At 37.1% G+C, this 23874-nt stretch overlaps 1 protein-coding gene and 1 non-coding gene across 2 annotated transcripts in view; both read right to left on the minus strand.

The window, feature by feature from the left end:
• The window catches only part of ZNF654 (zinc finger protein 654), a 365546-nt gene that overhangs the window by 160805 nt on the left and 180867 nt on the right, over positions 1 to 23874 (minus strand). The gene's annotated exons all lie outside the window — the stretch shown is intronic.
• On the minus strand, positions 12453 to 12578 carry LOC111766847 (U6atac minor spliceosomal RNA). The gene has a single exon (XR_002798802.1). It is a non-coding gene; the product is annotated as a U6atac minor spliceosomal RNA (small nuclear RNA).

Consider the following 23874-nt stretch of genomic DNA (forward strand, 5'->3'; position numbering starts at 1 on the left):
TTCATCAATTTTAACAGATGTACCACACTAATGAAGGATGTTGTTAATGTGGGAAAGAGTGTGTAGGGGGGAGCAGGGTATATGGGAATCCCTTTTATAGTTTCTTATGTAACATAAACGTAATCTAAAGCATTTTTAAAAATAAATAAATTAATTTAATTTAAAAAATAGTGTCTTAGAAGACCCTTAAAAAAAGGTAATTGGAAAATAATTGGTCTAGGTTTTGGTTATTTTCCATTAGTGCTCCAAAATCAGGGATTATACTTCACAGAAAGGGATAATTGAGTTAATTCAAGATTGGATCAGGAATAAGGATACAGACTGGGGTCAAGGGAAGATGTTGATAGTCAATACTAGTTTCAGAAGGGACAGCATGCCAGAAAGAGCATCAGGCTGAAGAAACAACCTGGGTTTAACTATTTTGAGGTCTTGATGAAGTTCAGGGGCAGGTGTAATGTGGGCTCAGGTAAAGTGCAAGGCTCTGATAAATCTTTTGAATTCTGGTTCTTGCTATACACTGCTCAGATATGTCAATTCAACTGCCTTTCTGAATTTGGATACCTACCCCTTGCTCATCACATCTTGATTTAAATCTGCCTTGTCCAATTTTGGTGACCTGCCTGTGCATCCCAGTTGTCTGATCTAGTCTCATGCCCACTCTGTGGATTACCTTCTCTTTAAATTTGTGCTGAATTCTGGAAGAGATGTCATTATACTGCCTATCATGAGTTACAACCCTAAGGCAAAGAGATGTGGTAAATGAACAGAGAAACAGAAACTTTTGGAGTTTCTGGTAAATTTAAATGCAGACTAGAGAAAACAAAAGAGGGTCCATAAAAGCAGGAGGACTAAAAGGTATAAGACCCTCCTTGGAAGCACAATCTAATGATGGCTGCTGCCTACAGGTTCAAGCTTGCCCAGATCTTTGGCTATTTCTTCCCACAGAAGGTTTGTAACAGCATTTCCAGCCCCACTATTAGTGGATGCCAAAATAAATGGCAATGTTTACCAGACCTAGTAACCAGAGAGCTGGTAATCACTCCCGATTTTTACTTCTTTATGTCATGTTTACCCAGTTCAGTTCATAGTATTGGGCTTTATTTTGATCCACGTTTATTTTTTCTTTTTAAATAAGCTTTAGATTACATAAATGTTACATCTACAATATAGGGAATTCCCTTATGCCCCTCCCCCCACACTTTCCCATATTAACAACATATTTTGTTAGTGTGATACATTTGTTACAATTGAACACACATTGAAGCATTGTTACTAACCATAGTGTATAGTTTACATTTTACACTGCAAAATTTTATAGGTTTCAACAAGACGTATAATCCATCATTTCAGCATCCCCAAAATGCCCCATGTTATACCTAGTCTCACTCTTCTTCCCCTTTATATCAATGGTACAAGTGCTTCCATTGCTAGAATAATAACAAGTCTACTTTAGTCCAGAGCTGCATTCCCCCCTTATGTTCATTCCTCAACCTTGAGGAATTTGGGATAGTGATGCCCACTCTGTTTCTGATTAAGAGGGAGTTAGATACTGTAGGGCAAAAGCCTGGAACTGTCTTGCTTGAAGTTGTAGTTACTCTCTGTTTTTTGGGATGGGCATTGTCCATCAGTGTAACAGTTTGATATTATTTATGAATTTCAAAAAGAGAAATGTATTGTTTGTAAACTAGTCTGTTCCTTTGGGTGTGTTATCTTTTAATTGTATTAGATTCAGCTCAGATGTCTTTGATTGAATTATGTTAAGATTAGGGCTTTGATTCAACCACATCAGTAGGGTGTAACTCAGATTGTCTCCACCCTTTTCATGGGCTGATATAAATGGGTACTCACTCAAGAAGACACACAGAAGAAGATACACATAGGAAGAGAGAGAGAGAGCTCCATAGACACGAGAGAGGAGAAAACTTTGATCCTGTGTCCCTGGGAAGAAAGATGAGCCATTCACCTGATAGTTTGCAGTGTTGAGAAAGCCCAGAAAGAAACAAGCCCTTTGTCATCCTGGAACCAAGAAATAGGAAGGATGAACCCTCACAGAGATTGGTAACCATCTTGCTTCAACACGTGGCAACTGACTTTGGTGAGAAATCAACCTTGAGTTGGATTCTTTAAGGTCTCATAATTGTAAGCTTTACTCCAACTAAGTACCCTTTATAAAAGTCAAAAGATTTTCTGGTACTTTGTAGTCAGTATCACTTTGACTGACTAATACAATCATTATCCTTTTGTTAGTTGTCCTGGGTGAGTCCAGTGAACTGGAGAACAGGTGTTGCAACTCTGCTGAGATTCAGGACTTGACTGGCATATGAGCAGACTGAAGATTTAAGTCTCTGGGACATATATTTAACAAGTTTGTGTTAATTATAGGTTCAAACAGAAAGGGCAGAAGAAACTTTTGGGTATATACCCAGAAGAATTGAAAGCAGGGACATGAATTGATATATGCACACCAATGTTCATAGCGGCATTATCTGCTATTGCCAAAAGTTGGAAGCAACCCAAGTGTCCATCAACAAATGAACGGATAAGCAAATTGTGGTATATACATATAATAGAATATTACTCAGTTGTAAGAAGGAATGAAGTATTAATACACTGGACCAGATGGATGAATCTTGAAGACCTTATGTTGACTGAAATAATCCAGTCACTGAAGGACAATTATTACATGATCTCACTGATATGACTTCAGCAAATTGTGCAGACTAATAGAGTTAGCATCTGGAAGAAAGATCACCAGGAGACAGAAGAGGGTTTTGAGCCGATGCTCAATATGGGCAAAATCTATGATAAGGTGAAGGGTGTGGCTGGGCAGTGGATGGGGGTGATGGTGCTGAGATATGATTGGTGTGATGGTACTGGAATGTGAGGGGAAGTAAGGTAGGGGGTTGGATTGGACTATTTATGGAATTGCAGGGAGAGTTGGAGGAAGGAACAAGTAAACTCTGGGGATTTTAGGTCTGTGGTTAAAACTACAATGATGGGAATGGTCTTTTTGCAAATATGACAGGGGAGGCTTACTGATGCGTGGCTTTGGGGATGGGGGTATATTCAGGCTAGGGGAGACCTGGGACATGAGTCCATGAAATATGAAAGTGTTCATCTTGTCATAATGTTTTATCTCAGTGGATGGAGACCTATACAGTAAAAAGAAAACGTTAAATGCTCATCCTGTGGAGTCCTGCTATGTTCTCAATTAGAGATGCAAGAATCTCAAGAGACATAGGCAGTGTCTAATAAAAGAAAACAGACCAATATGTCAAGCCCTCAATATTATGTATAGGCAAAAAATTGAACTTAGTGATTACCATAGCTTCTGAGGGGAGGGGAAGGGAAGAATAGAATAGATGGAACATGGGGTATTTTTAAGACTTTGGAATTGTTTTGCATGATCTTCCAATGACAGATACAGGCCATTTTAAATTTTGTCAAAACTTATAAAAGTTTACAGTGCAAAATGTAAACCATAATGTAAACCATTGACCATGGTTAGTATCAATACGTCAATATTTCTTCAGCAATTGTAACAAATGTGCCATCCATGTGTAAAAATAAGGGAGAGTGAGAGATTGTTGGATATATGGGTATTCTCTCTATTTTCTATGTGACTTTTCTTAGAAGATAAAGTGAAAAAAACAAGACACTGGCAGAACATACAGAAGAAATTGTCACTGTACATAAAAGATAACAGATCTTATGGTGATTAAGGGTACAATGAAAAAATATTTATTTTATTTTTAAAATGTTTTTAATTCTATTTAAAAATTTTTAATATTTTAATTTTTTATTTTTGTGTTTTTTTGTTATTTATTATTATTTTATTTTCTTATTAACTTTATTTGACTATTTTTTTACCTTGTTTTTGGGGAGGTTTTGGCTTGCAGAAGGGTTACAATTGTGGCAGGGTAGGACCAGTGGTGTGGGGTATTGATGATGGGGTAATTTGTGGGGAGTGGTGAACCTGGGGCATGACTCTATGGCATATGAACATGTTCAAGTGTATGGGGCATTGTCTTGGTGGGTGGAGACCCACAAAATAACCAAAAGAATATTGAATTTCCATCCTGGGAAATCCTACTACATTCACTAATAGAGTGGCAAGAATCTCCTGAGAACATGGGCAGTGCCTAACAAAGGAGGAGAGACCATTATATCAGGCTCTTGATATTGATGGTTGTACCTATGAACCTTTTCTTGTGAAACTGAAACTTAGCCTTGTATTATATATTACCTAAGAGTTACCTCCTGAAAGCCTCCTTGTTTCTTATATGTGGCCTCTCATGGGACATGATTCCTGGGAATGAGCCTCCCTGGCACTGAGGGATTATTACCAAGCTCCAACTAGTAATGTATTTGGAAAAAAGACCTTGACCAAAAGGGGGAAGTATTAAACACTAATAAGATTTTGTGGCTAATAGATTTCAAAGTGAGTTGGGAAGTCATCCCAGAGGTTACACTTATGTATGTCCAAGTAGGACCTCATTGACTGCCACAGCAAACACTGCCTCAATGAGCAGAGCTCCTGGGAGCTCTAGAAACATCTAGACATTATAGGCAGGGTAAACAATCTCAGGAATTCAGAACCTTGTCAGTGGGCCTTATATTGGAATATATGCATCCCAATGTAACAGAGCTAGTTAGACTCATTTATAATTTAACTACAATCCACATTTTGTAGGCTACCCTGATCGCTATTTTGTTTAACTGTGGTCCTGATACTTCATCTAGTTATTGCCAATCTGCCTTCCCTGGTGGCTGACTCCTGCTTTCTTTATCTCTAATCAATATTAGGAATCCTGTCATAATTGAAATTTGATTTCTTATCCAACATCTGTCTCTCAGAAGCTCCCCCAGCTTTGAGGATAACAGAATTTATCAGAACCACAGAGTTTAGCATATGACACCCTTTAAACACATTTCTTAGAAAAACAGTTTCAAGCTGTTTTGTTGGAAGACTTCATTACAGTCTTAAAATGTAATGAGGATCCAAAATAGCATTTGTTTTTGGGGTTATATTTATCAATATTTCATATATTAAAAATTAAAATTGTGAAATTTTAAAGTAGTTACTAATTCGCTTAAAACAATAACATACCTATTACAAATGAACATGAATAACATTTCCATGAACAATAACTATTTTCTAAAACAAAAATTGCTGCAAGTGGCATTATTTTACATTTTGCAAATCTGTTTAATGCCTGTCTTAGGAATACAGTGATTTACTCATATTTGTTTCTGTATTCAATCTGTTGTAATATGGTGTTTTAGTTGAAGTATATGGAAAAAAATCTGGCTTCACACAGATAAGTTGTAGTTAAAGAGAGGAATTTTTTTAAGAAATCAATTTTATTGTCACATATTAATAAAGCATAAATCCATCCAAAGAGTACAATCAATGGTATTTGGTATAATCACATATTTGTGCATTCATCACCCCAGTCATTCCCAGAGCACTTCCCTTATTCCAATAATAATTATAAACAAACAAAAAAACTCATCTCCTCTCAATGTCTCTATGCTTTTCCTGCCATACAAAGCTGCTATTCTTTTTCCTTCTCTAAATAGAGGAGTATTTTAACAGTCTTTTCAGTTAATAAGGTTTTTCTTCTGTGATACTCTACCAAAAGTCTACTAGTAGTTTAGTACTACTAAACTAGTACTAAGGTTAGTTATAATATGGAATCTAAAACCATAGGAATAAAGTTTTCAAATCCTATTACATTAAAACATGGTGATTGGGAAACAGATGTGCCTCAAGCAGTTGGGTGCCCGCCTATCACATGGGAGGTCCTAGGTTTGGTTTCTGGTGCCAAGACAGTGAGCTGATGTGAAGGGCTGCCATGGCAAGCTGACACAACAAGATGACATAACAAAATATTGTAACAAAATGATGCATCAAGGAGACACAATGAAGAAAACACATCGAGATATACAACAAGTAGGGAGTGGAGGTGGTCCAAGTGATTGGATGCCTCCCTCCCCATGAGAAGTCCCAAGTTTGGTTCCTGGTATCTCCTAAAAAGAAGATGAACAGACACAGAGAGCTCACAGCAAACAGACAGAGAGCAGACACCGAGCACAAACAACGAAGAGGTGAGAAATAAATAAATAAATAAATAAATAAATAAATAAATAAAATGTATCTTTAGAAAACCAAAAAACCCCACTTTGATATATCTTGCATGTTGAATGAATCTTTTGCCTTTGAATGATTTTATAACCTCTTATATTTGTCATTTAGGAATTATTAACTCACTGTATCATGGAAATATTCCAAATGTTACCTCACTTCATCACACAATATAAAAAAATTCACATTCACTACTAATCCCATCAGAAAAGTCTATGTATTGGGGAGCTATTAAGTGATGTATTCGAGGTTTTCCAAATTCTAACCTTAGCTTGAAAACTCAAATTTTATCATTAACAGCCCAAAACATCAGTATTTTCCTTGAAGTGATAGGCTCTACTTGTTTATTTTAAGAAAATACCTGTCAAGCACCTTAGTCTGATTAACCGTGTTATCTCTATGCCATTATTTCAAATAGGAGTGCAATTTGATAAAAGGAGTAACTAGTTCACTTCTCAACTCAATTGAATGTGTGGTTTCCCTGAAGATAATTTCATACGTTGGTATATGGAAGGGTGTTATGCACACTTCCCATTTAGTCATACAGATTATTAAAAAGGATTGAGATTTTTAAAAATTAACTTTTACTGCTTCATCAAGAACACTCTAACATGAAACTGGCATTTGTTTCCTACTGCAAGTGTGTGACAGTGAAGCATACCATGATTACTGACAGATTGGTGCTGTTGCTTTTTGCACTACAAATGTCAACAAGCCAGTCGTGCCAACCTTCCCAGCTGATGCCAGCTTCCAGCTGATCCACTGGCTGGATGCAGCTCCATGAGGGAGCCCAGATGAGACCAGCAGAAGCACAGCCCAGCAAACTTGCAGAAACATAAGAAATAACAAATCGATTTTGTTATCAAATCAATAAACAAATCCTTTAAGTTTTGACTTCTGGTTTTTTTTTTTTTGGTAGCAATAGATAACCAATACACAGAAAGAAACTACTTGATATATCATTAAAAAGAAAAAAGAGGAAGTTTGTCAATACAGGAATGGGGATACCACAACTAAGGAGCAGAGAAAGGTGTGAATGTATCAACAATGAGTGAGACTCTGAAGCCAGTTGGGCTGCAGAAACCAGTTCTAGTGCAAGCATCCAGTTTAAATCTTTAGTTCTCAAAGTGTAATCTGTGGAACCTGGCTAGTTGGCACAACTGGGCCACTAAACTTTCATTGTCAAAGAGGCTAGGCTGTACTTCTTAAGACAATTGCAGTTTCTAACTTCCTAGGGATCATTCTCCAATTAGCAAGCATTATCAAATCTCTACTCTGTCATGTTTGCTGAAATCCTGTTTAATTTCTTGGCTATAAATACCATACAATGCATTGGTATAAACAATAGGAACCTATAGGCTTATGGTTTTGAGGCTAGAAGTGCAAAATCAAGGTGTCATCAAGGAGATGCTTCCTCCCAGAAATCAGCATGATGTAGCTTTTGCTCTGAAGACTGTGGTGGTCTGGGGCTGGCTGCTGGTGACTGGGGCTGGCTGCTGGTGATCCTTCGTCACTGACTTTTCTGTCACATGGCAATCATGTGGCAAACTCTCCTGGCTTCTCCTTTTTCTTCCATGTTTTGTTGACTTTCCGTTTCTGTTTTTTTTCCTTTCTCTCTGTGACCTTCCCTATGCAGCCTTCAGTAACAGGATTAAGAAGCTCAGATCCATTTTGATTTATCTGGGCCACATCTTAACAAATAATCTCATCAAAAGGTCCTATTACACCCACAGGAATATGCTAAGTTTAAGAACATGTTTTCCTGGGGTACATAGCTCCAAACAATCACATATTCTTTTGGCTGAAGCAAGTCACAAGGTGAAGGCCAGAGTCCTTGACAGAGGGGACTCTATAAATGTGAGAATACTGAGAGCTTTGATCCACTAGGGGCCATTGATATAATGATTTAACATAGTTTGTCCTCTGGCTTCAATGATTGACCTGTGTCTCATATTCAAAATATATTCATTGCTTCAGGAACCCGCAAATTTCAGTCAATCATGGCATCAGGCTTCTGGTCCATGAGCTTGTGTTTAGCATCAGTTCAGAAAACAGATGAGGCTCTTAGGGTGCAGTGCCTTTTGTTTCAGAGTCGTTTTTCCATCTCCAATATGTAAGGGTGAGTCAGGGACAAGATAATTGCTGTAGACACTCTAATTCCAAAAGAAGAAAACAGCCTAAGAGTTACCTCCTGAAAACCTCTTTGTTGCTAAAATGTGGACCTCTCCAAGCCAAACAGCAAATAAATGCACTACTTTCCCACCCCCAGCATGGGACATGACACTTCCTGGCACTTATGCACGTCTCATGCTATTGCAATGATGATAGCAGGCCATTTTGAATTTCGTCAAAACTTATAAAATTGTATGCAGCAAAGTGTAAACTATAGACCATGGTTAGGAGCAATGCTTCAATATTTGTTCATCAATTGTAACAAATGTACCACACTAATGTAAAATGTTATTAATAGGGGAAAATGTGAGGGGGGAGAGGGTGGGATATATGGGAATCCTCTGTATTTTTGATGTAGTTTTCTGTAATCTAAAACTTCTTTAAAAATAAAGTTAAAAAAGAGAAGGAAACAAGAGGTATAGAGAGTTCTGGTCTAAACTCCAGTCAGAAAAATAATGCAACTTTTCCAAACTTCTTCCAAACTTGGTTCCCTAATTCACAATACCCTGCAATCCCCCCTGGAGAGCACTTATCTCTGCCCTTGGAGAAGTCCTGTCTTTTCTATGAGAAATAGTCTGGATTTATAGCTTAGTAGCCTTCTGAGCTTGCTTTCTGCTTATAGAAAATCTTTTCAATTTGAACTGTCTCTTTTCTTTTTTGTTCTAGGTACTAATTCTCTTTAAAACTTTATGTTTCCCAATGAATTTGATTGGAAGTCAAAACATGCTCTAAATGCCACACTCATAATACTCATGAAGACAATCTTATTTTGCACAAAATAATAAGGCTTTGGAATAACACCCTTAAGATTCTTAAAAGCATTTTTGTCTAGCTGCAAGGATCTACTGTATCCCCTTAAATCTTTCTGAAGTCTTAACAAAAGGATGCTATAGCCATACCTTTGATTTGAGCTTTACCCCAAGGTCACTTTTACTTTTTTGTGTGAATTTTTTTTGCTATCTGGACAGACCAGTGATGTGAAATAGTTTTGTTTTTCAACCCAGCAAGTCCTGGCATGTATTTCCTCTCAATGTTTTTTGCTTGTGAACTTCAGTTCATTCCTTTCTTTCCATATCTTATAATACACAGGTAAAAAAGGTCAATTGTCACTTTCAACATTCTGCCTGGAAATCACCTTGGCCAGATCCACAGTTTAGTAGATGCATTTTATCATCCAAGTTAGTACAGATAATAGATTTGCAAATTGTTTTGCTACTAAAAAACAAATTGTTTTGCTACTAAAAAATAGGGAGACTATTTTAGTCTCTAAGATCATTTTCCTCACCACCTTTCCAGCCTTCACTAAGAGTTTGTGCACTAATAGTCTCTTCACTCTTTTTTGCAGTGTCTATATGCCACTGGATCCAAAGTCAGTGTTGCATGGGTATGGATGCTGAGTTGACAAAGATAGACTCTGCCAGATTGTCTGTTGTCAACTGGACATCACTATGAGTTCTCAATCTCCTGCAATGTAAAGGAGAAGCAAGGAAGTACATTTCCTAGAATCTCCTTCACTAAAAGATCCAGCTTTAGAATTTGCCAAGGAGAGGAATTTTCACAATGTTTGGAAGGCAGAAGAGGAGGAACTGGTAGAGAGTTGATGATTCTTTGGAGGTGGTTGCAGCAAAATGTGTGGGCAGATATTGATGGCAGATTCTCAGCATGCTATTGGAACAGCTGTTGGGGATTTTCTGAGATATTTTTGAGACATACAACAGCTCCCAAGCCTTTGAGAACCACCTACTTTGGGGCTTTAGGCTGAATTGTTGCAGTGTCTGCTTCTTTGACTTTAGGCAGAAATTTCACTTTTGACTTCCCTGAACTTTGTCCCCCAGTTTTTCAAACCCTGAAATGAACTCCAGGAGTATTTTGAGTGACTGATTTCCTGACCAATACCAGACTGAAACAAGCAAGTACCCTGCTCACTGGTTATTCAAAATTCATTTGTATCCTCCTCTATTCCTACATTTTACTATAGGGAGATGATGGTAGTGTGTGAGGAGGATTTATGTAATCAGCTGATTAGTAGGTTTTAGTTCATACTTGAAAGTAAGTGCTGGCTCATACTTCCTTGTTTTCTGGATTAAAAACAAATTTCAAAATGACTTGCCCCATGAGAAACTTGTACTCTGTTTCTTTGAGAAGATTGTCAATTCATTGGTAGTTACTGACATCCACATACAGTTTACTGATTCATTAAATAGTTTAGTCAAATCATATGTGGATTTAGAAAATAGGAGGTAATTCAGATTTTAAATGAGACTTACATATTTATACATTTTATCGCTAAAATTATTCCAGTTTTTGCTTTCAAGAGAAACCAGCTTGGTAATCTGCTACACTTTGGGAAAATAATTAAATTTGCAACAATAACAATCTTAGGGCAAATTACTCTACATTTGATGAATACTGTGAAACCACCTTAGAAACTCCCACCATGAAGAAGGAACTAAATACTTATGTACAAACTCAGTATGCTATATCATTTCCTTTGGCTGCTACTAAAAACTAAAGAGGTAGGACGTCCATGATGGGTAGGTGGTGGGAGAGTAGCATGGATGGGGGATTATGGAGGAGTGGGTAGAGAAGACAGTGAGAATTGGTGCTTATTCCTGAGAATGAGACTTCAGTTTATTAAAAGACTGTCAAGTACTATGAATAAAATCCACAAGTGTTGGAGTTCAATAGAACTTCATTTGAAGCCTGTCCCCTTCCCCCACTAATTATTATTTATTTATTCATATTATTCATATTTATTTATTTATATTTATTCATATTATTTGTATTTCTCATCTGTAGTATGGGGCTAGCAAACTCTACCTTTAGGATTGTGGCAAGCATTAGAGGAATCATGAAAAGAGTCTTAACAGGGTAAAGAATATTATTTTTATTTTTATTCAGGTCCTCATTTTATAGTCTTTTGGGCTATTAAGTTCAAATCTATCACTGTCTAATATCAAGTTTTTTAACCCCATTATATTTAAGATGGTGGTGGGATGAAACAATGTACAATTACCCTGAATAAGGAATGATGCACTCTTCAGTATTTGAGTTAAACTGGAAATGGGTAATATGGTTAGCAAGCAAGGGATGGAAGTTTTGAAAGAACATGTCCATGATCTTTCTATCCCCCTTGTCTAACATTCCCTCTTCTTTATAAGGTATTCCATGGTGAACATTGAACATAATAATGTTCTTAAGTAAGGGGTTATCAGCAGGAATAAGAAAAATATGGAAATTCTGTACCTTTACTAGAAAGTTATTGAAAAGTTGAAGAATATTTTTTAAATTCTAAAGTTAGTTACCTATGTCAAAAGACACACTTTACCAAGAAAATAAAAACATTAAAAGAGTGTATTGAGAGAGAAAACCATTTAAGAGCAAGGAAATCTCAAACTGAAAATGGAGTAAGAGTATCAATAGCTTGTAGTTGCTCATAGCTGCTTAGGAAGGCATTTAGGGAATTTCCATGTGGGGATTACAAGGACTAGCTGACATTAAGGTTTGTTACTACATAGCAGGGTCTTGCAAAGCTGGGAGCAGAGATACATTGATTAGTATGGTATGCTTGTCCATTCTGATAAGCTATCTCTTATGGACTGAAACTGGCTTATAACTAGGTGTTGCTTAACTTCAATTCTGTAGGGTGTGTACCATTTTCTCAGAAAGTCCTTGCTGGTTAATTGTCTTTGTTATTTGAAAAATCCTTTCATGGAAAGGAGTTGCTCCAGACAACACCCACTGTAGACTGCCATTTATTTTATTTAACAATTATTAATCTGGTAAATATTTTAATCTAGGGAATAAACTATTAAATTAGACAATGTCTATACAAAAACTTGGGGTGATAATAAATTGCAAGTTTACCTAACAACTGGTAAAAACATGGTAAATTATTCAGAAAAAAAAATCATATGCCTGGGATATGTTAAAACACAATGAACTCTGTAGTTGTGAGGTTAAAAATCAACCAAATTTAGTGATGATATTTGATTTAACAACTTTAAGATTTTTTTTTGATGCATAAAATGTAGTTAACCAAGCTAAACTGACAAGGTTTCAGCAATTTCCAGCACAATAACAATTTCTTTTTTCTCTTCCCCCTCTCTCTTTTTTACTCTTTTTTCTCTTTTGTAAATGGTGGTCAGTTGCCTGGAAGTAGTGGCAATTCCTTAATGGTACGTGTATTATACAGGCCCGAGGGCTTCTTCCATCCTTGTCAAGGGGAGTGCTAACCATCTCTCCTTTCATACAACACTATTTTTTTTCTTTTAGCAGCACTTGGAAAACTTTAGACTGTTACTTACATTTGATGCAGATATAACTAATGGAATTAAAGGCATTTCACTTGATCATGATGTATGCTCTTCCATTTTATTCTATTTTTTTTCTTTCATAAATATACTAAATTGAAAGCATTCTCCCATTCTTTATCACCTTTAATCCACTTTCTCTCTTTTGAATCCTTTTCTTAAATTTCCACATAAAGTGCATCTTTACATGTGGCGGGTTGAATTAAGTATTAATTGACTAATTGACAAAAGATTGTGATATTATCATAGCAGTCCTGGCAAAATAATACAGAATATATCTATTTTTATTTTATTTTTAGTTGGCTTTATTTAATACTGTGAAAGTACTATCTTGTTTGTATTTATTTTACACAGTAATTTATCCTAGATACCAAATCAAATTGAAGGACATGGTCAAAATGCACTTTGAGATTTAGCCCCAAGATAATTATTAGAAATCTTTCTATGCTTGAATGATAAGAAATAATTCCTTTACATGTGCTTTGACTTAGCACTTTGTTTACCTGAAAATATTAAAATTGCTACCAAATAATTTTTTTCTTCTCCTAGATTTTTGGGCTAGTTTTTTACAATGTAAAAGTGGTCTTATATGAGGGATATTCAATTACTACTATAAGAGTGGCTCTCAGGATCTGTGTTAGTCAGGGCTCTCTAGGGAAACAGAATCAACAGGAGCTATCTGTAAATGGTATGAGATTTTATAAAATTCTCTCATGTGACCATGGGGATGCACAAGTCCAGGTTCCACAGGCAGGCTGCAAACCAGGGGCTTTGATGAAAGTCCAATGAAGGTCCTTGATGAGTTTCCAGGAGATTTTGGCTGTCCAAAGATGAGCTTGGAAATTCTCTCCGAATGCTGAAATCACTTCCCCTTTTAAAACATTCAAGTGATTGGATAAAATGTCACTCATTGCTGATGGAGATCTCCCTGGTTGACCATAGATGTAATCAGCCATCTCTGCAGTAAGCTCACTGATGAGTCAAGTCCTTGTATTACACTTAGTCCAGGGATGCAGACGTGGCTCAACTGATAGAGTGTCCATCTACCATATGGGAGGCCAGGGTTTGATACCAGGGCCTCCTGGCCCATATGGTGAGCTGGCCCACACACAGTACTACCACACGCAAGGAGTGCTGTGCCACACAGGGGTGTCCTTCATGTAGGGGAGCCCCACGTGCAAGGAGTATACCCCGCAAGGAGAGCCACCCACATGAAAAAAGTGCAGCCTGCCCAGAAGTGGCACTGCACACACAGAGAGCTGACACAGTAGGATGATGCAACAAAAAAGAGACACAGTTTCCTGGTGCTGCCTGATAATATAAGAGGATGCAGAAGAACACACAGTGAATGGACACAGAGAGCAGACAATGCGGGGGAAGGGGAGAGAAATAAATAAAATAAATCTTTAAAAAAAACAAACAAAAAACAATTAGACCAGTTCTTGCTTGACGAAACCACTGGGCACAATTACTTGACTGAGTTGACGCATTAGTCTAACCATCACAGAGTCTTAGATTAAAAATATTTTTTCGGGAAACGGACTTTGGCCCAGTGGTTAGGGCGTCCGTCTACCATATGGGAGGTCCGCGGTTCAAACCCCGGGCCTCCTTGACCCGTGTGGAGCTGGCCATGCACAGTGCTGATGCGCGCAAGGAGTGCCGTGCCACGCAAGGGTGTCCCCGGCGTGGGGGAGCCCCACACGCAAGGAGTGTGCCCGTGAGGAAAGCCGCCCAGCGTGAAAAGAAAGAGCAGCCTGCCCAGGAATGGCGCCGCCCACACTTCCCGTGCCGCTGACGACAGCAGAAGCGGACAAAGAAACAAGACGCAGCAAATAGACACCAAGAACAGACAACCAGGGGAGGGGGGGGAATTAAATAAATAAATAAATATTAAAAAAATATATATATTTTTTCAATGAATATATTTGAATCAGATATTAATAAACATGTATTTTATAGAAAATAATAAGAAAAGTTATAAATTATATTGGATATTTCAGAATGTAAATAAATGATTACTTATGTATTACTTAGATGTGATTTAGCAGAAAATAAATCTGAACTCTATGAACAGAATGACAAAATATTAGAGAACAAAATGGTTGAGTATCCTGCATTTCAAGCATCAATCAATAAATGTTCATCAATCAATGCAGTGTTTTAAGTCCTATATGTGATACTATGGATAGAAGATACAGTTTATGCCATCAAGGAGTATAATTATTTATCAGTATTTGGGGAAAAGAGACTTATACCTAGTTAAATAAACCTTTATTTAGTTCCAGAATCGTAGTTTACACTGGATACAAAAATGAGTAGGGCATAAAACATTTTCTCAAAGTCACTAAGTTTTTGGAGACCATCAGAAATATGAATCATTGGAATATGATGAAATAAGTGCATCATGGTAGTCAATTAAAAATTGCTTAGAATCCAAGCTTTTTTAAAAAAATGACAAGCCAGTTATCAGCCATATTTGTTGCTAAAAATATTAAAATGCTACTTTATCAGTTGTTAAAAAATGTATACCCATAGTAAGCAGTAAAATTAATGATAATATACATTCTAAAATAAACATTAATTTAATTTAACCAAGAAAACCAGTTGAAAATTGACCTCTTATTTTGTGACAATTGATACAGAAATATTGAATATATGAAAATCTCAGACAGGATTTTAAGGACCTGATGGATTTTTAATATAATTGCTGTTAGTTCAGCAGAAGTTGAAGAAAGATTCAGCCTGATGAATAAATTGGTGCTGTTAAGAGATCTGTACTTTTTGAGACTCCAAGGTACCCAAAAATTTTGCCTATTGGTGCCACAGAGGCTGGTAATAGATCCTGAATGTGGTTTCTCCAGAGAGGTTGGCTTCCCTGATTGTGTGCTGAGCAGTTTTGTTATCTTCTTCTCTAAAGTGGTTCACCATGGTAGGGTGACACTGGTGGCGTTGTTGTCATGGAGACCTGTTTTTTCAATTATCTTTTTTTTTTAAAGATATATAAATCATTCAAAATGTTACATTGAAAAATACAAGAGGTTCCCATATATCCCACTCCCCACATACCCCCATCCTCCCACATTGACAACTTCTTTCATTAGTGTGGTACATTCATTGCATTTGATGGGCACATTTTGGAGTATTGCTACACAGCATGGATTATAGTTTATGTTGTAGTTTACACTCTCTCTCAGTTCTAAGTCCAGGCCACGTTGGAGTATCACATCCAGGTTTATATCTGGCCATGGTACACAGGCAGCACGCCTAGCCACTTTCCAGCAGCAGCATAACACCAGACCTTAAGGACTATTGACATTCAGGTTAACAGTGAAGTCATTGGCAGAGTCTAATGAAGTTCCCTTTGTAAGATCACATTTAGAGAGGCATCATTTACATGGTGAGAGCCTTGTTAAATAAAAAAACACATGTCAAATTTTAAAACCCATGAAGAATTTGGAAATCATTAAAATGGTTTGATGAACAATTTGCTCCACAACATATAGCACCTGGTAAGTAATTTTATAATCGTTTATCTCATAAAACATATATGTATATATGTACACATATGTGTACATATATGTGAATGTATATGTTTATGCATGTATACGTGTATGTGTATATATATGTAATTATATAGAATATCATGCCTGGGAAATAGAGTCTTAATTGGGGAACTAATTCGCTTCATTTTCTAGGGTTGGACTTGTACTTCCCACTTGCTATAAGAATCTATGCCCTCCAGATCCCTTTTCCAGTGTTATTGGTCTGGAAGTTTATCTGTCTGTCTGGATTATATCAAAAGTCTCTTGTGTGCTGGGCTCAATGAATGGGAAGCTTTAGCAGAGGGAAAGAAGGGAGTGAGGTCAAGGTTTTGATTCCTCCTTTTCTTCACCATGAGCTTGAGGTTATTCTTTTATCAAACAGCCTACTCTATATGACTTTCTCTCTTTTCATATGTCCCAGTGGTGGTAACATCTCTGTGCTGCTAGTTTTAGGATCTTCTACTATCGTTCATGGTTTCCTTACTCACGCCCCATCTTTGTAATTTGTTTCCTGGTAAATACGTTCTCTTTGAATTATCCAAATTTGAGTGTGCCAACTATTTTCTGATGGGAACCTGACTGATAATACATGTTAGGAAACTCCCTTGGCCACGGTGATTAGTTTGGTGGTGAGCTTGTAGCTAAAGACAAGCGAATACTAGTAATTTTGTAGAAGTTTCAAGGAAGGGGAATTCCTCCTCACTGTCCAGACTGGACACACAGCTGTGAATGTGTAAGTTTGGATCTGTTGAAAAGCCTGAGGATTAAGCCAGTAATGTTGAGAACAGAGTCAAGGAATGAAAAGACCATGTTCTGATGTTTTAAATTCTCCTAGATCAAGCCATTTTAGATGCCATTTACTTCTAGATATTTTAATTAGGGAAACAATAAGGCATTTAATTTTTAATAAGGCAATGTAAGTTGCATTTCTGGTGACTTATAACCTAAAGTGTCCCTTGTGATACATTCATTACTAAAAATATAACAAATGAGCCATAATTATTCTTAGAAGGGAGCAGCAGCTCTCTCTGGAAAGATCAGAAAATATCTAACTGCCGAGTTTAAATTTAAGCTAAGACTTGAGGAATGAATTTGCTATGTCGACAGATATCTGGAGGAGTAAGTTGCAGAGAAGGCCTTTTGGAAGGAGGAAACAGAATTTGCCAGAGTTCAAAATCAGAAAGAGGAGGTAGGAGAATAATTTGAATGGAGATGGCAGCTGAGGTAGAAAAGCTGGACATGTAGTAAGATAATAAGGAACTTGATATACTGCAATCCTGAAGAGTTGGGCTTTATCCTGGAGGCCGTGGAGAGCCATTGGAGAATTTTAAGCAAAGTAGGAAAAGATTAAAGGCTATGATAGATTATCAAATAGTCTAGATGAGGGACAATGAGAGTCCAGACAAGGCATAAAGAAGGGGAGAAGGCAGAGAATAACTCTTTTAGTGTACAAGAGTATTTGATAATTAATTGGATTTGGGAGGGAGTGAAGCTTGAGAAAGCAGGAATATAGGGTGATGACAACAAATTAGACGGTAATACCATATATTAAAGGGAACATGGGAGAAGGATATTGAGTGGGGGTACTAGAAAGGATACGTTCATAGTGAAAGTAGTAGTCTCAAGTATATTGAGGCATATCATGAAACTGCCCACATGGAGCTGTCTAGAAGGCATTTCTGAATTGGAAATTTAATTTTGTAAGTCATGGATATATAGTTATTAATTGAAACCCTGTGAATCTGTATGATGTTCTTCAGGGATTAGTGATGACAATATGTTGACGAATGAGTAGAAGATGAAAAAGTAGAGAAGGTCAGTGTGAACTGTTCATTTAAGTGGTTTGGCTACTAAAGAAAAATTAAAATGTAAAAACTTTTAAAAAGGTCTAAAATCTATACTTCAAGTTTGTTCTTGTTTTTTTTTAGACAAAGATAATTTGGCATAATTATATAGTAAAAAACTAAATCTCTCAGGCAAAGTAGAAAGTTATATTTCAATTTTAACTGTTTGAAAAATGATATATTTATTATTTACTTACTTATTATATGTCTTGCCTAATTAGAATGTTAACTGGAGGAGGACAGAAATTTTAGTCCTGGGCCTAGAATAAAATTTGGCCTATAATAGACAAAAAACATTTTATGAAAAAATGAATAAAAAACACTCTGTGTTAATTGAGAGTGAGGAAATAAGTATACATTCTCACACATTGCTCACACAAATTGACACAACCCCATGGAGACAATCTGGTAATAATCTTTATCTAGGCATTCTATTTCTAAAAAGTTATTCTAAAAATATATTTGCATGTGGGAGAAATGAATATGTACATCAATATATGTTTGGTCAAATAAATTATTATACATGCATGTAAAGAACAAGGCTTCTTTTTATATCTTGATATGAAAAGATCTCCTATATTCATAGGTGTACGTAATGTTACATACATTGGTTAATTTTATTTTCATTTTTAAGAGGCATTCCTTAGTGTATAATTAATTAACTAAGAAAACGTTTTTCTACATTACAGTACTTGTGGTGTTTCAAAAATGTCAGGTGAATTCATCCGTATTTTGAAAACCAGCAAACTCAGATTCCAGCAATGCAGATAAGGAATTCCAGAAGTATAAACACAAACCAGAGGGTAAATCTAAGTTCAAGACCCCAAGACTGGAGGACACCTCAAGGGGACGTATCAATGCTTCCTGGTACCTGGCCTGAATATTGCTGTGATTAAAACAAAGGATCTCTCTAAGTTTAAACAATGCCCCAAACTACTTAAAAATTCAGTTAGACTGATTCAGCAAGTGCAGAAGTAGTAGATGTTCAGCGTGTGTGGGAACACAAATGATATTTTTTTTCTGTGGAGTAGTTAATCCTCTTTCAGTGTATCTCACTGTCCAGAAGTATATCTTTCCACCCAATAATAATCTACTTATCAGATCCATTCTCCAGATCCTTATCAGCACCTCTATATGAAAAATCAAAGTCCAAAATCCTTTTTATTTATAAATGCCAAAATAATTGGTCTTTAAGATCATCCCAACATACCAGTTCCATTGGTACTTTAAAAGTTCTTTTTAGAAAGAACAGTGTTTAAAGCACATACTCTTTTCCATCTTTTCTGGTCAAAGAACAATGAGGAGAGTCCATTCTGCATTTGGCAGTCTTTGGTCTTGTGGTTTGGGGAGGGTTAGTGGACAAACTGCTTTCAACATAATGGTCAATGTAAATGGAAACTTACGTCTTGTACCTAGTGCCTGCTATAGCAACCTGTTCCTCCTGATGAATTTCAAGTTAAATATTGTTACTTAAATTTGCTGTTGCCAGGGAAATGGACTTCCCTATGAAAAACTATAGTATGCAGAATTATCTAAGAAACATTGAAAAAAATCACATTATTTTTCCATTTTATTACCCCAATAGAGGAGCATTCTTATTATTAGAATTATTTTTATAGGAGCTGCCTGGGACCTCATATATAGGAAGCAGGTGCTCAAACCACTGAGGTACATCTGCTTCCCACAAGCATTAGTCTTTATTCAGTAGTGATGATGGGCAGCAGAGTCCAATTTCCCTGCCACAAGGTCAGCCTGTCCCCAAATTCTCAGTTCGACTGACATTCCCCAGCAACTTAGCCTCTTTGTCATCTGTCATAGCATATTACTTATCTACAGAATTAAGCATTAGGCCATAGTCTCATCCTTCCTTTTCTACAAGCACCTTAGATTTTCCCACTTTTAATTGTTTCTTCTTTAAATAAGTTCTTGGCATGTTCTCTGAATGCTGGAAGATAGCACTAGAGAATAGTGGAAAATAAAAATCCATTTAAAGATGTTTTGAGGAAGTAGAAGGGAAGGAGAGAGAATAGCTCTCTTCTTAGTAACCAATCAGCGAAGATGAAAAAGACAATAAAATAAAAAATCCTTACCAAGAAAATCAGGATTAAGAAGACATTCCCAACTGTGGCAACATACCTTCAGGGAATAAATTGGAAAAACCATTGTCATAGACTCAAAATAATATTTAAAACCTACCTCAGGACAAGGACTAGGATTATTAGTACTGAGGCTCATCTGAATATATATTTACAGAATGAAGATCATGTTTCTTTTTCAAAATTTAATTTATATGTGATATGTTGATTTATGAGATTACTGCAAAAACATATTTTACTAAAGCCAACTTTACAAAGACAACAACATTATAATTACTCCAACTTGGTTTCTTAGTATTTGTCCTGGAGACATAAAGAGTTGTTGAAAACATATATATGAGAAGGATATTTTGCTTTCCTAAATAAGGCTGCCTTCAGGAATGGCCAGCAAGAGCTCCAGCCTAGCAACACATCAAGATGGTGGGACACTTGAAATCCCCAAGAAAGACAGAAATAGTTTTTGTCAGCATCATCCATATGAAAACTTTCAGATCTCCTAGTGCCATGATTAATGAGATGGTGTCATTGTTGATTTCACTGTAAAAAGAGGACTGGAGTGTTCTGCAGTGATAGCCAGCAACAGTCCAACGCTGCACAGCATATAGCCCAGGAAAATGCCAGAAGTCTCGCTGACATGGTCATGACCCTGGGAAGGTCGGAAAGGAAGGCCCACAGTAAGGCCAGCACCAGGTCGTTCAGGATGACCTGGGCAGCCATTGTGGCATTACCTTAAGTGAGTCCAGCAAGAGAGTGACAAACGTATCCTTCTGGTTGTGAGCGGCACCTGCGGACTGGCCCTTTAATCAGTGTCACCAGCAGAAGGTCCAACAGAGGATGAAGAACAGGTTCCTCAGCACCTCGTCCCCAGCCCCAAACAACCAATGCTATGGCCAGAAATCTCAAGCAGCTTCACAAGGGGCCGCACACTGTCCCAGGACGAACTCTCGCCCCACTCTGCAGGGCAACGCCATCACAACCTCAGCTTCTTGGAAAGGCACAGATCAGGAGGCAGCAGGAAGCTCTCAGGGATGCCCGGAAGAACCAGCACAGATTGTCGGAGAGCTCTGGGCAATCCCGACCCCAGCACCCTGCTCTACTCTCCAAATCATCTTTTAGGGTGAAATGTCATGACACAGATGTGTACATAGTGTTACTCGATTTGTAAAATAAATAATGTATATGAATACTCTAGCTAATTTGTATAGAGAATATCTCTGAAAAGGTACATAATTGCACTTGTCTCCAGGGAGTGGAAATGGGTGGCTTGAGAAACAGGGCTTTGAAAGAGAACCACAAATTTCACCCTCATTATGCATTCATTGACTTTTTTTTTCCAAACAAAATTACAAACCAACCAACCACCTTACTGAGTAATTTACTTTGTATCAATGACCTTCCCAAGTGCTTTGTAGTCTCTTATTTGAGACTAGAAGAAAGGAGATAAATCAAGGGAATACTTTTGAAAGGTTTGCAGCCAGTGAAAATGTGTTGGGAGCAGGGTGGTGGAAAATGGCAGCAACTTGGGGGTTTTCATATGTCATGCACTCTATTTTTTCTTTGAATAGAAGACTGTGCCATCTGTTGAGGAGGAGGAGGCAGGGATCATGAAGAGTGAGATGAACATTTGGCATAGCTGCTATAGAGAGTGGGAAAGGGAGGTGACCAAAGGCAGATGAAAGAATGCTGTGTGTCGTTCAAAGCTGTATAGGCATCAATCTAAACTCCAATGCAATTTTTCTCCAGAAATGCTCAGTATCCCTGACACTGGAGTGGAAAAAGAATGTTATCGGAATATGCATTTTGTGGATGAAGCACAAGGTAGCAAGAGAATTGAAGATATTAGCAAAAATGTTGCTAAAGTAAAAATCTCCAACTGGAAAATATGTTTAGATTACAAGTGGCGGAAGTAGTATCTGGAAAGAAGTGGTGAATTTAATGAGTTAAGTAAAAGTGAGAATTTCAAGGCTCTTAACTCCAGCAAATATCTCCTTCAGTTAATCTCATAAAAATTTCTCCTTAGTCCCAGGTTTTCTGTTGCTCATCCACAGCCTCTGGAGGTAGCCCCCTTGAGTAAAATTCTTTCAGAATGGCTACATCTAGCTCTTCCCAGAATCACCTTCACTCAGGGAAGCATTCAAACATACTTGGTATGCTCCCCACCATGGGCCTTTCTTCTGGTTCAGTGATTCTCAAAGTGTGGTCCGTGAATGAGGAGCATCAGCATCACCTGAGACTTTATAGAAATGCAAAATCTTGGCCTTACCTGACACTGAATCAGAAACTTCGGGGCTGGAGTCCAACAATCTGTGTTTTAACAAAGCCTCCAGGGCATTCAGATACTTGCTCAAGTTTGAGAAACACTGCTTTAGCTGTTTCTTCTTCCTGAAATTGTCTTCTTTGAGCTCTTGTTCCTAAGTTCTGAATAAGATATGGCCCAGTCTACCGCTATGAATTATAATGTGGGGTAGTTGGTGTTTATTTTCTTGGAACATCAGTCCAAATCAGAATGTTCCATTTTTATTACTTGTTGCATGGTCTTATTGTTTGGATTTTCTTGTCCTTTCTTCATGTTCCAAAAGCAAAACCAGAGTTTAAAAACAGACTGAATGATTTTATTGTGCTGTTCAAAATTTTTCAATGATTTTGCATTGTACTTAGAATAAAGTCTGGATCATTATGCCCTTCAAAGCTCTACGTGAATTAGTCCCCTGTTTACCGTCTCAGTTTTCTATGGTATCACTCTCCCTTCTGCTCAGTGGTCTTCCAGCCACACAGACCTCCCTTGCTTCTTGACAGAGTCAGATTCTCTCCTAATCAGAGCCTTTGGACTTTCCCTTTGCTGGAGAGTTCTCCCGTAGAGAACTAGCTCTTTTCTTCATTAAGATTTCAGATACTACCCTATTTTATTTATCTTCATAGTACTTACCTCTATCTGATATTACTATGTTTGTTTCCTTGCATATTATCTGTTTGCTCCACTGGATGTAAAATCCATGAAAACAAGGATCTTGTCTTTTTGGTTCAATTTTGTAACTTCTGCCTCAGGAACAATATCTGGTAATGTTCTCAATAAAGACTTTGACAAACATTTTATGGCATGCCTTAGAGATGCCAGGCCCTATGGTGGCAACATGACTGTAATAAAAAATTTAGTCCCTGGCCTTAAGAAACTTTTATATAGAATATGAAAAATACAAGAAAAGAACCAATTTTTAATATGACATAAGGGTTATATTAGAGGAAAGTATAAGTTTGGGTACTATGTCAGCAGAAAATTAATACAGTGTGGCAATGGGGTGGAGAGACAGGAGGGGGTGATGCTGGTTTTCAGAAAGCAGGGATTGTTTTCTGACATCTAAAGGAGAGCTGAATAAAAGATGAAAAAACTAGATGCTGAGGGCAGAAGGTGTTTGGGTAGTGGAGAAGGACAATCTTCTTTCTTATTCCTGGTGTCTAAACTATCTGAAGGACATAATATCCACTCAGACTTTTCTTTTGTTACTCTTTATTTTGTATACACCCGTATTTCCACACATCGAAAGTACAAACGCCTTTCTAAAACAAATTTTACTTATATCATTACGATGTTATTCTACTGTGGTAGAATGTAATAACACTCAGAAAATGAAATTTCTTGGATGCTTATTTATAGCTCTCTTGATTTTTAAAGCATTGATGTTTTTGCTCAAAAAGAGTTTAAAAACCATATTCATAAGTACTACAAGCAAAATAGTCAAATAAATGTCATTTAACCAGTTT

The sequence above is a fragment of the Dasypus novemcinctus genome, chromosome 4, assembly GCF_030445035.2.
Source record: "Dasypus novemcinctus isolate mDasNov1 chromosome 4, mDasNov1.1.hap2, whole genome shotgun sequence".
Lineage (NCBI taxonomy): Eukaryota > Metazoa > Chordata > Mammalia > Cingulata > Dasypodidae > Dasypus > Dasypus novemcinctus.